The following is a 15,765-nucleotide window of genomic DNA, read 5'->3' as shown; positions in this document are numbered from 1 at the left end:
GTCTAGACCTGTTAGAATTGTATAAGTTTCAATGAGATCCCCTCTCAATCTTCTAAACTCTAGCGAATATAAGCCTAATTGACTGAATCTCTCTTCATACGTCATTCCTGCCATCCCAGGTATCAGTCTGGTGAATCTTCGCTGCACTCCCTCCATGGCAAGAACATCCTTCCTCGGATAAGGCGACCAAAACTGCACACAATAGTCAAGGTATTGTCTCACCAAGGCCCTGTACAACTGCAGCAAGACATCCTTGCTTCTGTACTCGAATCCTATCGCTATGAAGGCCAACATGCCATTTGCCTTCTTAACCGCCTGCTGCACCTGCATGCTTACCTTCAGCAACTGGTGCACAAGGACACACAGGCCTCGTTGCACTTCCCCTTTTCCCAATCTATTGCGGTTCAGATAACAATCTTTCTTCCTGTTTTTGCCACCAAAGTGGATAACCTCGCATTTATCCACATTATAGTGCATCTGCCATGCATCTGCCCAAATCACCCAATCTGTCCAAATCATACTGGAGTTTCTCTGCATCCTCCTCACAGCACACACGCCCACCCAGCTTTGTGTCATCTGCAAACTTGGAGATATTACATCTAGTTCCCTCGTCTAGATCATTAATTATATATTGTGAATAGCTGGGGTCCTAGCAGCGATCCCTGCGGTTCCCCACTCGTCACTGCCTGGCACTCGGAAAAAGACCTGTTTATTCCAACTCTTTGCTTCCTGTCTGCCAACCAGTTCTCTATCCAAGTCAGTACCTTACCCCCAATCCCATGTGCTTTAACTTTGCACGCCAATCTCTTATGCAGGACCTTATCGAAAGCCTTCTGAAAGTCCATATACATCCCATTCACTAGATCTCCCTTATCTATTCTAACAGTTACATCCTCAAAAAATTCCAGTGGATTAGTCAAGCATGATTTACCTTTTGTAAATCCATGTTGACTTTGTCCAATCCTGTCACTGTTCTCCAAGTGCTCTGCTATTACATCTTTTATAATGGACTCTGCCATTTTCCGCACTATCAATGTCAAGCTTACAAGTCTATAATTCCCCGTTTTCTCTCTAACACCTTTTTTAAATAGTGGGGTTACATTAGCTAGCCTCCAATCCATGGGAACTATTCCAGAATCTGTAGAATTTTGGAAGATGAGCCGCAATGCATCTACTATTTCTAGGGCCACTTCCTTAAGTCCCCTAGGATGTAAATTATCAGGCCCTTGGAATTTGTCAGCCTTCAATCCCATCTATTTCCCTAACACCATTTCCCTACAAATACTGATTTCATTCAATTCCTCCCTCTCATTAGAACCTATGTTCCCCGAAATCTCTGGAAGGTTATTTGTGTCCTCCTTTGTGAAGACAGAACCAAAGTATGTATTTAATTGGTCCGCCATTTCTTTGTTCCCCAGTATTAATTCCCCTGATTCTGACTGCAAGGGACCTACGCTTCACTTTACCAATCTTTTTCGCTTCACATATTTATAGAAGCTTTTACAGTCAGTTTATATGTTCCCTGCAAGCTTACTCTCAGATTCTATTTTCCCCCTCTTAATTAATCCCTTTGTCCTCCTTTGCTGAATCCTAAACTGCTCTCAATCCTCAGTTTTGCTGCTTTTTCTGGCCAATTTATATGTCCTCTCCTTGGATCTTATGCTATCCCTAATTTCCCTTGTTAGCCATGGTTGAGTCACCTTTTTTGTTTTATTTTTATGCCAAACAGGGATGAACAAATTCTGTAGTACATCCATGTGATCTTTAAATGTTTGCCATTGCCTATCCACCGTCAACCCTTTAAGTAACATTCCCCAGTTCATCCTAGCCAACTTGCGCCTCATACCATCGTAGTTTCCTTTATTTAAATACAGGACCCTAGTCTGTGAGTCAACTCCTTCACTCTCCATCTTAATGAAAAATGCTATCACATTATGATCGCTCCTCCCCAAGGGGCCTCGCACAACAACATTGCTAATTAATCCTCTCATTACATAATAACCAGACTAAGATGGCCTGATCTCTAGTTGGTGCCTCGACATATTGGTCCAGGAAACCATCCGGTATACACTCTAGGAATTCCTCCTCCACAGTATTGTTACTAATTTGGTTAGCCCATTCTATATGTAGATTAAAGTCACCCATGATAATTGCTTTGCCCATATTGCACGCATCTCTAAATTCCCGTTTAATGCCATCCCCAACCTCAGCATTACTGTTTGGGGGTCTGTATAAAACTCCCACTAATGTTTTCTGTCCCTTGGTATTTCTCAGCTCTACCCATACAGATTCCACATCATCAGAGCTAATATCCTTACTTACTATTGTGTTAATCTCCTCTTTAACCAGCAATGCTACCCCACCTCCTTTTCCTTTTTGCCTGTCCTTCCGGAATATTGAATAGCCCTGGATGTTGAATTCCCAGCCTTGGTCACCCTGTAGCCATGTCTCCGTAATTCCAATTGCATCATATCCGTTTACATCTATTTGCGCAGCTAATTCATCCACCTTATTACGAATGCTCCTCGCGTTAAGACACAAAGCCTTCAGGCTTGTTTTTTTAACAGTTAATCATTTTGGAATTATTATTTACTGTAGCCCTGTTTGTTTTACACCCTTGATTTCTCTGGCATCCACTTTTGCTTTTCTCCTTCCTGTCTTTTGTTTCGATCCTTGCTACCCTTTCCTATGTCTCCCTGCAGAGGTTTCCAACCCCCTGCCATTTTAGTTTAAACCCTCCCCCAGAGCACGAGCAAACACTCCCCCTAGGACATCGGTCCCGGTCCCGCCGAGGTGCAAACCGTCCAGTTTGTACTTGTCTCACCACCCCCAGAACCGGTTCCAATGTCCCAGGAATTTGAACCCCTCCCCCTTGCACCATTCCTCTAGCCATGTATTCATCTGAAATATCCTTCTATTTCTACTCTGACTAGCACATGGCACTGGTAGCAATTCTGAGATTACTACCTTTGAGGTCCTATTTTTTAATTTACCTCCTAACTCCCTATATTCAGCTTTTAGGACCTCATCCCATTTTTTACCTATATCGTTGGTACCTATATGCACGATAACTGGTTGCTCCCCCTCCCCCTCTGTTAAGTCTGTGAATTATTTAGTTAATTAAAACAGACTAATGAGTAACAATAAAAACAGGTCTTTACTGGTTGGAGGTAGGGACTATACTGAATACAAGATTACTGCACAGTGCTTATATACCGGTGTGTTCACCCCCGGTATTACATCTACAGCAGCCTGAGAAAGTAGTACATCTCTTAAGGTGGAACAGGCTTAAGCTCTCTTAAGGTGGAACAGGTTACATACACAACACTCCTCCCTTCTTAGCTTTATAGTCATCCCCCCCATTTAACATAACGTAATAACATATATACATATATAACTTCATGTTTAACGTAACATATCACAGATTCAGTCTCTGCGGAAAACAGTTCACAGATTCAATCTCTGTGGTGTAGTCGGTTCACGTTACTCATTCAATAGTCCTTTCATGGATTTAACAGCTTGAACTTCCGAACTGATTTGGCTCCGTTCGGAGGGACCACGTGTGTGATCTGGTAGAGGTGATAATGGTTCAGATGGGTCATCTTCTGTTTTTACTTTTCCTTTTCTGCTTCTTGGAGACTCTCTGGGCTCCATTGTCAGCTGCCACAGCTGCCAGCTGCATGCGCAGTTCCTCCTTCTCTTCCTCCTGTTTCCGTCATAGAGCCAGCTTCTCCCGATGTTCCGTAGACTTTTGGTGCTCCTCCATGATTTCTGCACTTTGGGAGTCGAAGTTACAAGCTGGGCAGAACAGGACATCGTAATATTCGGTGTCGTCCACCAGGTCATGGTAATATTCGGTGTCGTCCTGAGCTAGACCAGTGAGAGGGTCGTCTATTTCCTCCATACCCAGCTGGACGTTAGCCAGCTCTTGTTCCAAATCCAGACATCTTTCCTGAAGAGACTTCTTCATGTGTACCTCTGCATCCAGCTTTTTCTGGGCTTTCAGCAAGTCGTTTACTAGTGACCTCATTTGTGATTTTAATACTTCAACTTCCTTTGGAGATTGATTGATCGGACTATGCAATCCCTCTACCGGAGCAGCTGTTTCAGCGGTCTGTTGTTCTACATTGACGTGAGTCAGCGTACTTTTGGCATCCAATGGCTGCTCTGTTGCAGTCGTTTCAGTCTGTGTCGTCACATCAGCCATCTCAATTACTTTTGAGAGCTCCGAACCCTTTTCCTTTGAAGATCGCAGCTCGTGTTCAAGTTTTTCCCATTTCAGAGTCTTGTCCCTCAGCATATGAAGGAGTTGGCTGACCGTTAACTCTTCTGACACCAGATTATGGCACGCACCTTCAGAACCTGAATCAGCTTTGATTCGTTCGGCCTCCTCGCGCAGATGGTTGGTGTGCTCCTGCTCCATTTTCTCCATCAGTTGCTTCTGTTGACTTTCCAGATTCTCCCACTCTGTAACAAAGAACTTTTTTATTTCATTCATCTCTTGCTCAAAACGGCGAATCATTTGTTCTAATCACAGAATCACAGAAAACCCCACAGTGCAGATAGAGGCCATTTCGGCCCATCGAGCCTGCACCGACACATATCCCACCCGATCCCCGTAACCCCTACACCAACACATATCCCACCCTATCCCCGTAACCCCACGTATTTAATCCCCCTAACACTAAGGGTCAATTTATCATAGCCAATCAACCTAACCTGCACATCTTTGGACTGTGGGAGGAAACCGGAGCACCCGGAGTAAACCCACGCAAACACGGGGAGAATGTGCAAACTCCACACAGACAGTCGCCCGAGGCCGGATTCGAACCCGGGTCCCTGGCGCTGTGAGGCAACAGTGCTAACCACTATGCCACCGTGCTGCCCATTGCTGTTGTAGTTTGAAATGGAGTTGAGTTGAGTTCGAGCCCAGTGTCCCTCAAAAATTTGCATATCAGTAGACTTGACAGACTCAGAATTCTCTGTTAAACTATGTTGTTGTTGCTCAGTGGAATTCTGTGCTGAAACTTTGTCTTTTGCACATGGGTTGGTCTTACCATCATCAGTTCTAGAGTCTGGGCTGATTATCTGCACCGAGTTCTCACTCTTTATGGCTTTTAGCGAATGCCAGTCCATATTTATGTTTCTAAACCACTCCCGGCCTAGTAGTGGTGGACCTCCCTCCGGTAGCACATATAAGTCCATTATTTGACTTCCTTCGCCCTTGTTGGCCACTGCAACCTTTATTGTCCCGATGGGGTACACTCTCTGCCCCGTGTAGGTTGTCAATATAATCTCCGTATCCTGTAGGGGAATATGTTGGAATAACCTTCTGTAATCTTTCTTATTCATGACCGACAATGCCGATCCAGTGTCCAATTCCATTTTTACTTGGACTCCTTCTATCTGAAGAGTAACCCAAATTGTCTGGAGGTCTGCACCCTTACCAACGTTGAGTACCCTTAAGCTAGCCAGTTCAATACTGCTTGCGTCTGAATCGGACTCCTGTTCGGCCACCTTGTGTACCTTTGCGTATTTCCCTTGCGGTGACTTCTTGTTGCTGGTCTTCTTCGCTGACCTGCATACTCTAGCTATATGTCCAAGCCTACCACAAGTTCTACATTCTTGGTTTTTAAACCAACACTGGTTCTGATCATGCGTTGTCTTTCCACAACGATAACATTTGCCAGAACTCACACCCAATTTGTGTGCACTGAGCTCCGGTGACCGTAGCTGCATTACTGCCGTGCCTCTCGCTGCGGCTTCGTGTGCTGCTGCCATAGTGACCGCCTTCTCAAGCGTCAGCTCATTCTCCTCGAGCAGTCGCTTTTGTGTATCCTGTTTAAATAAACCACACACAAATTTGTCTCGAAGTGCCTCTGTCAGTCCCGTTCCAAACTGGCAATATTTCGCTAATTTACGCAATTCCAGCAAATATTCAGCATTGCTTTCATGCTGTAGCTGCCTTCGGTCGTAAAATTTAAATCGTTCCTCTAGCATCAGCGGCGTGGGGTTTAGATGATCTTTCAGGACAGCAACAATCTCATCGAACGTCTTATCCGCCGGTTCATCTGGTGATAACAGGTGTTTCAATTGCCCGTATGTCTTCGCACCCATTAAATGTAATAATGTTAGAGCTTTATCTTGGTCACGAATTTTATTGGCCTTACAATAATTTTTTACTCTTTCAACATATATGGCCCAATCTTCGAGGTCACTATCAAAGGTGCTAATATTCCCGTGTTTAGGCATTGTAGATTTGCAATTTCTCAGATTTTCTTTTCTTTACTTGTTATCAAAGATGGCGGCTTCCCGCTCTTGACGTCGTCCTCCGCCCACAAAATGGCGGTTTTCCCGTGCTTGGCGGTCTTCACCCGTCCCCCGACGCCGTCTCCCTTCAGCCCCCGAGTGCGGCCCTTATCAGCGGATGCGATCGATGGCCCGGCTGCGCCTCGAACTTGAAAGTGGCCCGGCCCTTATCTGCCGATCGCTATCGCCCTATACCTCTCTCTTCCCCAGTCCTGTCTTCTACTCCGGTTCACAAGCTGATGGAGGCTTCAGGGTCCTAATGCCTGTCACTTCCAGTGGGGTGGTGAGTGGTGAGGTTTGAAACCTCTCTTCAACGGCCATGGAATAACTGCCGCAGGGTAAGAACCTGACTCGTCGCCAGTGTAAAGTCTGTGAATTATTTAGTTAATTAAAACAGACTAATGAGTAACAATAAAAACAGGTCTTTACTGGTTGGAGGTAGGGACTATACTGAATACAAGATTACTGCACAGTGCTTATATACCGGTGTGTTCACCCCCGGTATTACGTCTACAGCAGCCTGAGAAAGTAGTACATCTCTTAAGGTGGAACAGGCTTAAGCTCTCTTAAGGTGGAACAGGTTACATACACAACACCCTCCAGAATGCCCTGCAGCCACCCCGCGACATCGTTGACCCTTGCAGCATGGAGGCAACATACCATCCTGGAGTAACAACAGAAAATGATGGAAAAACTCAGCAGGCCAGGCAACATCCGTGGAGAGAGAAATAGAGTCAACGTTTCAGATCGAAACCCTTCACCAGGACTGAAAAAACACAGGAAATGAAACAGATTAAAAGGCCAGTTTGGGGGCTGGGATATGGGGTTAAAAGAACAAAAGAGACATTAATAGGTATTCAAAACGAGATGAGATGGTGATAGGACATGTAAAGAGACAAAAGGCGGCACTAGATTAGGTGTGACATGCGCTGGCAGAAAGAGAGACAGCTGCCGTGTGGGAGAGAAAAAAAGGGGGAAGGGCAGAAAACAAAGGTGTGGATAAAAATATATAAAAATGCAATAGGGGCAGAGGTTATGATCAGAAATTGTTGAACTCGGTATTAAGTCCGGAAGGCTGTAAAGTGCCTTATCGGAAGATGAGGTGCTGTTTCTCGAGCTTACGCTGGGTTTCCGTGGAACAATGCAAGAGCCCGAGTACAGTGAGGTCTGATTGGGAATGGGGTGGTGAATTAAAATGGCAGGCGACTGGAAGCTCGGGGTCACCCTTACAGACTGAACAGAGGTGTTCCGCAAAGCGGTCACCCATTCTGCATTTGGTCTCCCCAATGTAGTGGAAACCACATCGTGAGCAGCGAATACAGTATACTAGATTGCAAGAAGTACAAGTAAATCGCTGTTTCACCTGGAAGGGGAGTTTGGAGCCCTGGACAGTAGGAAGGGGGGTGGTATAAGAGCAGATGTTGCATCTCCTGTGCTTGCACGGGAAGGTGCTGGGCGAAGGGGAAGGGGTGCTGGGGGTGATAGAGGAGTGGACTAGGGTGTCTCGGAGGGAGCGGTCCCTACGGAATGCTGAAAGGGGAGGGGAGGGGAGGGGAAGATGCTTTTGGTGGTGGGATCACTTTTGATGTGGCGGAAATTGCGGAGGATTATCCGTTGAATGTGGAGGCTGGTGGGGTGAAAGGTGAGGGCAAGGGGAACCCTATCGTAGTTCCGGGAGGGAGGGGCAGGGGTGAGGGCAGAAGTGTGGGAGATAGAATGGACACGGTTGAGGGCCGTGTCAACCACGGTAGAGGGGAATCCTCGGTTGAGGAAAAAGGAAGACATGTCGGAAGCACTGATGTGGAAGGTGGCATCATCAGGGCAGATGCGGCGGAGATGGAGAAACTGGAATAGAGTCCTTACAGGAGGCGGGGTGGGAGGAAGTGTAGTCTAGGTAGCTGTGGGAGTCAGTGGGCTTGTAGTGAATGTTGGTCAATTACCTATCCCCAGAGATGGAGACAGAGAAGTCGAGGAAGGGAAGGGAAGAGTTGGAGATGGACCGTGTGAAGGTGAGGGAAGGGTGGAAAGTGGAGGCAAAGTGAATGAAATTTTCCAGTTCAGGGCGACAGCAGGAAATGGCACTGATACAGTCATCAATGTAACGGAAAAAGAGGTGAGGGGGGACCCAAGTAGGACTGGAACAAAGAGTGTTCCACATATCTCATGAAAAGGCAGGCGTAGCTAGGACCCATACGGGTACCCATAGCAACACCTTTGATTTGGTGGAAATGAGTGGAGTGAAAGGAGAAGTTGTTCAATGTGAGAACAAGTTCAGCCAGGCAGAGGAGGTTGGTGGTGGTGAATGGGGACTGGTTGGGCCTCTGTTCAAGGAAGAAGCAGAGCACCCTCAGGCCATCCGGGTGGGGGATGGAGGTCTAGAGCAATTGTACGTCCATGGAGAAAAGGAGGTGGTTGGGGCCAGGAAACTGGAAACTGTTAAAGTGGCAGAGGGCATCAGAAGAGTCGCGGATGTAGGTGGGAAGAGACTGGACAAGGGGAGAACAGATAGAGTCGCGATAGGAAGAGATAAGTTCCGTGGGGCAAGAACAGGCTGAAACGATGGGTCTACCTGGGCAGTCCTGCTTGTGGTTCTTGGGAAGAAGGTAGAAGTGGGCTGTGCGGGGTTGGGGGACTATGAGGTTGGTGGCCACGGGGGGGAAGACCTCCAGAGGAGATTAGGTCAGTGGCAGTCTTGGAAACGGTGGTTTGATGTTCGGTAGTGGGGTCATGGTCCAGGAGGAGGTAGGAGGAGGTGTTGGAGAGTTAGCATTCAGCTTCCACTAGCTAGATGTCGGTTCGCCAAACAACAACTGCACCACCCTAGTCAGCGGGTTTAATGACAATGTCGGGTTTGATCTGAGAGAATGGAGTGCTGCAAGTTGAGAGGGAGGTAGGTTGGAATGAGTGAGGGGAGCAGAGAAATGGAGACGGCCGATGTCACAGCGGCAGTTAGCAATGAAAAGATCTAGCGAGGGTAAGAGTCCAGGGGAAGGGTCCAGGTAGAACAAGAATTCTGAAAGTGGGAGAAAGGGTCAGCCATGCGGGGGGAAGAAACCTGGCCAGAGAAGTGAGCATGGAGACGAAGGCAGCGGAAAAAGAGCTCAACATCGTGCCAAGCTCAAAATTCATTGAGGTGGGGGCGTAAGGGGATGAACCTCAGGCCTTTGCTGAGGACTGATTGTTCAGGGTCAGCGAGGGGAAGGTCAGAGGGGATAGTGAAAACGCGGCCGGGGGTGAGATTGGGAGAAGGGGGCTCAGAGGAAAGTGAAGGGGAAGAAAGTTCCGGAGGGGCGTTGTTGTTCAAGAGTTGATGAAGCTTGCAATTCTTGACATCGCAAAGGAAGAAAAAAAGTTTTTTGTTGAAGCGTCGGATGAGTCGATGGATGAAATGGAACCGTGGACCCAGACAGCTTTGAGATAGAGTGCGTCGGTGTTGCTGAAGAGAGAGGTCGAGAGTGTTCATGTGGAGCCATATGGCGTTGAGCATGGATCTCAAGATGCGGCGAGAGCAGTAGTTCGAGGAACGATGAATATCTTGGAGACATTTGTTATCCTGGGTGGATCCGAAGCACGAAGGGTGGAAGTTTATTTGGATCCACGTGGAATAAGTCGGAACCGGAGACAGTTGCTGAGGAAAATGATCTGGCTGTGAAACCGAGTCTTGGCAGATACCTGATCAAACAGGAGAAGGGAAACTCAAAGCAATGAAGATGAACAAGTTTGAAGAGCCAAACGGAGATCCCATCAAAGAGAAGAGCAGAACTTCTTCAAGGTAGGCATTCCTAGAAGAGGTGTGGCAGTGAACCAAACACCAGTATGAAAGCAAAATACTGCGGATGCTGCAAATCCGAAATAACAACAGAAAATGCTGGAAAAACTCAGCAGGCCAGGCAACATCCGTGGAGAGAGAAAGAGTGTCAACGTTTCAGGTCGAAACCCTTCGTCAGGACTGAAGAAACACGGGAAATGAAACAGATTAAAAGGCCAGTTTGGGGGCTGGGAAATGGGGATGAAAGACAAAAGAGATGTGAAGAGACAATGGCCCAAAAATTCGGGTCCCCACACGTGAGTACGCACTGGGTACTCACGCACAGGCCCAACGAAAGTGCCGGCTTCGTGTGTGCACTGTGCATGCGCGGGAAACCGGAACTTCCGTTCCCTTGAAAGAAGGGGTTGACAGGTGGAACGCATGCGCCGGAGAGGCAGCGCGTGTGCATCGAATTTACATTTTTTTTGCAGGTTTCTCCGGGAGGGTAAGTCTCCAGCAGTTACACTTTTAAAAAGCAGGGGCAAGCCCTGCTTTTAACAAGGTAAGTGGTGAATTAATTAAAATTAAAACATTTTTTCCACAGGTTTATTATTTTCAAACACTTTAAAGAAAGGTAAGTTTATTTTTAGCCCCGTTAGAAAATGTAATTAATTTTTTCAAAAATTTAAATTATTGTTTAAAATAGTTATTTCATGTAATTTATAGCTTTTTATAAAGGAGATTTAAAAAAAAATTATTTGTTGTTTTAGTTTTGTTTTGGAGCTTACAGTATTTATAAGTTTGACAGCTCTTCCTGTCAAATTTATGAATGAAGCATTCCCGGCTACCATTGGCTCTCCATGGCCCACGTGATCCCAGGGGACGCTTTGAACTAACTGCACCCCTGGGATACGCATGCACTGCGCACCGGCAGTTGGAGGAGGCCCAGGATCGAATACCACGCGGACCCACAACTCAACGGCTGGCGTGCAAGTTAAGTGCAGGTTGGAGGCTTGCACCTGCGGGAAGCCTGCGATACGAATTTCTGGGCCATTAAGAGGTATTCAAAACGAAATGAGATGGTGATAGGACTAGTAGAGACAAAAGACAGCTCTAGATTAGGTGTGAAATGCGCTGGCAGAAGGAGAGACAGCTTCTGTGTGGGAGAGAAAAAAAGGGGGAAGGGCACAAAACAAAGGTGTGGATAAAAAATATATATAAAAATGTAATAGGGGCCGAGGTTATGATCTGAAATTGTTGAACTCGATATTGAGTCCGAAAGGCTGTAAAGTGCCTAATCGGAAGATGAGGTGCTGTTCCTCGAACTGGGTTTCCGTGGAACAATGCAAGAGCCCGAGTACGGTGAGGTCTGAGTGGGAATGGTCCTATCACCAGTTCGTCTTGGTTTGAATACCTCTTAATGTCTCTTTTGTTCTTTCATCCCCATTTCCCAGCCCCCAAACTGGCCTTTTAATCTGTTTCATTCCCCGTGTTTTTTCGGTCCTGACAAAGTGTTTCGACATGAAACGTTGACTCCATTTCTCTCTCCACGGATGTTGCCTGGCCTGTGAATTTTTCCAGCTTTTCTGTTGTTATTTCTGATTTCCAGCATTCGCAGTATTTTGCTATCGTACCATCCTGGGGTCTCGTTTGTGGCTGCAGAAACGCCTATCTATTCCCCTTACAATAGAATCCCCTATCACTAATGCTCTCCCAATCTTTTTCCTCCTGTCCTGTGCAGCAGAACCACCCATGGTGCCAGGAAGTTGGCTGCTGCTGCCTTCCCCGATAAACCAGCTCCCTCAACAATATCCAAAGTGGTATATCTGTTTGAGAGGGGGATGGCCACCGGGGACCCCTGCACTACTTGCCTGCACCTACTACTCTGCCTGGTGGTGACCCATTCCCTTGCTGCCTGTGCAGCCTTTACCTGCGGTGTGACCAACTCCCTAAACGTGCTATCCACGATGTCCTCAGCACCGCAAATGCTCCAGTGTGTATCCATTCGCAGCTCCAGCGCCACAATGCTGTCTGCCAGTAGCTGCAGCTGGATACACTTCCCGCACACATGGTTGTCAGGGACACAGGAAGTGCCCTGATTTCCCACATAGCGCAGGAGGACCATGCCATGGGGCCGAGCTGTCCTGCCATGACTTACCCTTTAATTAATTTAAATTAATTTAATTCAAATCCATAGCACTAATTACACTACAATTAAATGATATACTCAAGGGCCCTTGGTTACTAGCACTCCCCGATATACAACAGTGACCTTAGAAACAATAACCACAACAATTAAGACCCTCTAAATTTTATAAACTATTAATCTTAACTATCAAACTATAGAGTAAAGTATGAATACTCACCTGGCTGTACTCACCCAATCAGCGGCTTCTTCTTGCCCGCATCACTTTTTGAATCGTGACGTGGCTCCGGAACTTTGCCGCCGCTCTGTGAGATTGGTAAGCCTCAATCAGCTCCCTCCCCTTGTGCTGACGTCACTTTTGACTTCTGACATCACTCTTTGAAAATTCTGCTGGTGCTGAGTTGGTACCACCGGCTCGCCGCTCCTCCCAGGTCTGCAGTGCCACCGCTGCTGCTGCTGCTGTGGGGCCTACCTGCGCCTCAGTCTCACTTTATACCACCGCCGTAGATAAGGTGGCTTAGTGGCAGGAGGCAGAGGGTGATGGTCAACGGTTGTTTTTGTTACTGGAAGCCTTTGTCCAGTGGTGTACCGCAGGGATCGGTGCTGGGACCTTTACAGTTTGTAGTGTACATTAATGATTTAGATATGAATGTAGGAGCTATGATCAGTAAGTTTGCAGATGACACGAAAATTGGTGGAGTGGTAAATAGCGAGGAGGGAAGCCTTAGGCTACAGGACCATATAGACGGGTTGCTCAGATGGGCAGAACAGTAGCAAATGGAATTTACCCCTGAAAAGTGTGAAGTTAAGCAATTTGGGAGGACTAACAAGGCATGGGAATACACGATGAATGGTAGGACCCTCGGAAGGAGAGGGTCAGAGGGGCCTTGGTGTGCATGTACATAGATCCCTGAAGGCAGCAGGACAGGTCGATAAGGTGGTTAAAAAGGCATATGGGATATTTGCCTTCATTAGCCGAGGCATAGAATATAAGAGCAGGGAGGTTATGATAGAGCTGTACAAAACGCTAGTTAGGCCACAGCTGGAATACTGTGTGCAGTTCTGGTCGTCACACTATAGGAAGGATGTGATTGCATTGGAGAGGGTGCAGAGGGGATTCACCAGGATGTTACCTGGGCTGGAGCGCATCAGCTAGGAAGAGAGACTGGACAGGCTGGGGTTGTTTTCCTTAGAGTAGAGAAGGCTGAGCGGGGACCTGATTGAGTTGTAAAAAATTATGAGGGGCATAGATAGTGTAGATAGAAAGGAACTTTTCCCCTTAGTAGAGGGGTTAATCACCAGGGGGCATAGTTTCAAGGTAAGGGGTAGGAGGTTTAGAGGGGATTTGAGGGAAAAAAAATTCACCCAGAGGGTGGTTGGAGTCTGGAACTCAGTGCCTGAAAGGGTGATAGATGCAGGAACCCTCAGAACATTCAAGAAGCTTTCAGGTGAGCACTTGAAACGCCATTGCATACAAGGCAACGGACCAAGTGCTGGAAAATGGGATTAGAATAGATAGGGCTTGATGGCCGGCACAGACACGATGGGCCAAAGGGCCTCTTTCTGTGCTGTATAACTCTATGACTCTATAATAATGTACAGTGTTTATTAACAACACTATCACTTATTCTAATAATAATTTACAGTGCTTAATAACAACACTATTACTGATTCTAATAATAATGTTGTCTTTATAAACAGCAGTATTACCGATACTAATAATAATGTAGTGTTAGACATCCAGTTATAAACATAATCTCACAGGCTGGTTCTTACCACACACACACACAGAATCACACAGAAACCCCACAGTGCAGATAGAGGCCATTTCGGCCCATCGAGCCTGCACCGACACATATCCCACCCGATCCCCGTAACCCCTACACCAACACATATCCCACCCTATAACCCCACATATTTTAATCCCCCTAACACTAAGGGTCAATTTATCATAGCCAATCAACCTAACCTGCACATCTTTGGACTGTGGGAGGAAACCGGAGCACCCGGAGGAAACCCACGCAAACACGGGGAGAATGTGCAAACTCCACACAGACAGTCACCCGAGGCCGGATTCGAACCCAGGTGCCTGGCGCTGTGAGGCAACAGTGCTAACCACTATGCCACTGTGCTGCCCCAGTTCCTGAATTTTACACTCCTGGTTCCTCAGAGCCACAGACAATAGTTTCACTCCTGAATCTCCCAGTTTATTATTATCCAGGTTGAGAACCATCAGTAACCGGTTTGTATTGAGAGCGGAGGCGAGATCCCCGGCAGAAGATTCTGAGAGACCATTTTCAGTTAGCCTGGTGATCAGCAACAGAGTTAAAAAGGGTGGAAGAGAAAGAGAGAAAGGCCAATAAACATAGGATTCAGTGCAAACACCGTGTGTTTATTACTAACACTATTACTGATACTAATAATAATGTACAGTGTCAGACATTCAGTTATTATACACACAATCTCAGAGAGTCTGGTACTTACTCCAGTTGCTGTATTTTACAGTCTGGGTTCATCAGAGCCGCAGACAGTAGTTTCACTCCTGAATCTCCCAGTTTATTGTGACTCAGTCTAAGCACAAACAGACAGATTTACAAACAAACTGAATGAAATCCCAGATCAGATACATTTTTTCTCTTTCGGATAATACAGCAATCATTGAAAGTTCTTCAGGAAATTAATAATCCGGCTTTCCTGTCACTGACAATGAATCTCACTCTGTCCAACTCCCCATATATTTAGGGACTGTCAGTCAGTAAATGTGTTTATTAAATAAAGTGCTGTCTGTGTGAAGCCTTTAAATGTCCATCACTCCGGTGTCATTCCCTGATTATCTGAATTACCCTCCTGGAGCTCAGTGACCGGCCCCAACATGTTTGGGAAAGCTTGCCTCATTTCTGCTGCTCCTTACATCCCGGATTTTATGGGAATGCGGCGATTTTCCCGGAATTAAATGATAAAGCGGTGATTCTCTGTACTTTATACTCTGTGCATTATATTAATCTGTATAATATCTCAGGGGGAGTTATATTGTGAAACGGCGCTAACTGCTGCTGTAAAATCCGTCCCCCAGGATTTTATGCAACAAGGAGTTTATTCTGTCCCGTTATAAGTTTTAAATGTCCTTGTGCTCCTAGTTTATAGGGGAGTTGAGTCTCTCACTTTATTCCCATTAAACTGTCTCTACATTTATTTCAGGTGTAACTGGCCAGTTTTGGGGAATTTTCAGAAGTTCCCTCCCCGAACGGGGCCTCACACCAAGGGGGCGAATTATGGGGAATTCCCGGGTTCACTGTCCCCGGTTTACCCAGGAGCTGCCCGCTGTGTGCGAGGCCCCACCACTGGCCGGTGTGTGTCTATACTCCGGGGTTAATACCGCACAACACATTAGATGGGAACCTTTTTAATCAGCAGATTTTAGCTGTCAAATGTCACCGAAGTATCAGCCCGGATTACGAGCGTGTGGCCTAAATCCACGACCCTGACTCGGAGGCACGAGTGTTGCCAGCTGGGCAAAGAGATGGTGGATGGATTGGAGAGTGTCAAGGGCGGTGTCATTGAT

General features: G+C 46.6%; 1 pseudogene across 1 annotated transcript in view; it reads right to left on the bottom strand.

Moving 5' to 3' along the window:
- LOC147092554 (NACHT, LRR and PYD domains-containing protein 3-like) overlaps nt 1–15,765 on the bottom strand; it is a 71,806-nt pseudogene that overhangs the window by 20,997 nt on the left and 35,044 nt on the right. The window contains exons 6-7 of the transcript XR_015075052.1: nt 14,688–14,774; nt 14,339–14,509 (exon numbers count right to left, since the gene is read on the bottom strand). The product of XR_015075052.1 is annotated as an NACHT, LRR and PYD domains-containing protein 3-like (transcript). The remainder of the gene's footprint in view (nt 1–14,338; nt 14,510–14,687; nt 14,775–15,765) is intronic.

Source organism: Somniosus microcephalus, unplaced genomic scaffold, assembly GCF_052327205.1.
Source record: "Somniosus microcephalus isolate GS21.2 unplaced genomic scaffold, FLI_Smic_1.0 unresolved_chr2, whole genome shotgun sequence".
NCBI classification, from domain to species: domain Eukaryota; kingdom Metazoa; phylum Chordata; class Chondrichthyes; order Squaliformes; family Somniosidae; genus Somniosus; species Somniosus microcephalus.
Note: the sequence above shows the minus strand (reverse complement) of the source record. Positions and strands in the feature narration are given on the sequence as shown.